Consider the following 2,500-nt stretch of genomic DNA (forward strand, 5'->3'; position numbering starts at 1 on the left):
CGTCGCGGCGCCGAGCGCCGGGCGGCAGCGCATCCTCAACGCACACAGTCCTCAATCGGACCAGCACACTGAAGATGTCCACCGCGCTTCGCACCGGGCCCGCGAGGACCTACTTTGGCCGCACGGCGCCGCGCGCAGGGTGCGCCGGCGCGCAGCTGCGACGCCTGCCGCGTCCGTCGGCCGGCGCGCCTGCCACTGGCCGCCCCCACCAGCCGGCTGTAGCGCGTGCGCCCACGCACCGCGCGGCCAGCACGCCGGGAGGCGCCCCCTCACCGGCCGGGGACGGTCCCACCCAGCCACCGCCGCGTATCGCCTTCACACCCAGATGCCGTTCAGTTTCGTCGGCATGGTGGGTATCGCTGGAACAACCGGTTAGTACCTCAACCTATCGTCGCCATCACCGATTCACCCCTAGCGAGAACAACCGCACCACAACAGGTTACCATTTGTTCATTTGCGTAACTTCACCAGAAAACGCAGGCGTCCATCGCCATTTGCAACTTCCACGATTATTGCATGCCTGTGTCAGGGTGTCACGCCACACTACGTCCTGCCCACATACACGCAACAAAATGTGCACGCCTAGACAATACGTGGAAGGTGGCCCCCGTACGTATGCGATGTCCATTGCTCGAACGACTGTCAACCGGCCTCTGTAGCATGTCGCAGATATGGAACGCGGTGCACCATGCCATCACGGTGTGTGAGGAGAGACGACTAGGTCCGAATACATCAACAGACAGCTCATGCTGATCGCCATCCACGGCGTCCGTTCCTCCCACACGTCCTCTATGGCGTACCACACTGCAATCCCAGCTCTCATAGGGAGACGACACGTAGCTGCGTGCACAATATTTGCACTGTATGGTCCGCCGTTTTTGGGCGCAGTCGTTGTACGGTCACACATGTGCCACGATGTATCATTCAGTACATAAGGACGAATGTGCAGTACAGATTGTGGTTTACGCGTACGACATTAGCGGACAGTTGACACAGGCCGCACCACAACGTAGCCTGAGTACGTCGCATGCGGAGGGCATTGAACATGCAAAGTTCTCACCAACCAGCTTGCGAAGGCAGGGGGCAAGGTGGGGGACGTGGGGAGGGGCGGCATGTACGTCCTGCTGCCATCCACATTACAGTGTACAGCAGGAGCATGTGGAAAGTGAGCAAGACTTGCAAGGTGTTTAACATGAAGCGATACACAGGGGAGCGGGGAGTGCGAGTAGCGAACTATATTGCGAGGGGTTGCGGGTGGGCAACACTACACTAATTGAACGAGTCGTATAACAATTACAGAGCAGGTTTAGGCGACAACGTGGGTTACGTTAGGCGACAACGTGGGTTAGGTTAAGGCACGACGTGGGTTAGGTTAAGGCACGACATGGGTTAGGTTAAGGCACGACATGGGTTAGGTTAAGGCACAACATGGGTTAAGTTAAGGCACAACATGGGTTAGGTTAAGGCACAACATGGGTTAGGTTAAGGCACAACATGGGTTAGGTTAAGGCACAACATGGGTTAGGTTAAGGCACAACATGGGTTAGGTTAAGGCACAACATGGGTTAGGTTAAGGCACAACATGGGTTAGGTTAAGGCACAACATGGGTTAGGTTAAGGCACAACATGGGTTAGGTTAAGGCACAACATGGGTTAGGTTAAGGCACAACATGGGTTAGGTTAAGGCACAACATAGGTTAGGTTAAGGCACAACATAGGTTAGGTTAAGGCACAACATGGGTTAGGTTAAGGCACAACATGGGTTTAGGTTAAGGCACAACATGGGTTAGGTTAAGCACAACATGGTTAGGTTAAGGCACAACATGGGTTAGGTTAAGGCACAACATGGGTTAGGTTAAGGCACAACATGGGTTAGGTTAAGGCACAACATGGTTAGGTTAAGGCACAACATGGGTTAGGTTAAGGCACAACATGGGTTAGGTTAAGGCACAACATGGTTAGGTTAAGGCACAACATGGGTTAGGTTAAGGCACAACATGGGTTAGGTTAAGGCACAACATGGGTTAGGTTAAGGCACAACATGGGTTAGGTTAAGGCACAACATGGGTTAGGTTAAGGCACAACATGGGTTAGGTTAAGGCACAACATGGGTTAGGTTAAGGCACAACATGGGTTAGGTTAAGGCACAACATGGGTTAGGTTAAGGCACAACATGGGTTAGGTTAAGGCACAACATGGGTTAGGTTAAGGCACAACATGGGTTAGGTTAAGGCACAACATGGGTTAGGTTAAGGCACAACATGGGTTAGGTTAAGGCACAACATGGGTTAGGTTAAGGCACAACATAGGTTAGGTTAAGGCACAACATAGGTTAGGTTAAGGCACAACATAGGTTAGGTTAAGGCACAACATAGGTTAGGTTAAGGCACAACATAGGTTAGGTTAAGCACAACATAGGTTAGGTTAAGGCACAACATAGGTTAGGTTAAGGCACAACATAGGTTAGGTTAAGGCACAACATAGGTTAGGTTAAGGCACA

Source organism: Schistocerca piceifrons, unplaced genomic scaffold (assembly GCF_021461385.2).
Source record: "Schistocerca piceifrons isolate TAMUIC-IGC-003096 unplaced genomic scaffold, iqSchPice1.1 HiC_scaffold_272, whole genome shotgun sequence".
Classification (NCBI taxonomy): domain Eukaryota; kingdom Metazoa; phylum Arthropoda; class Insecta; order Orthoptera; family Acrididae; genus Schistocerca; species Schistocerca piceifrons.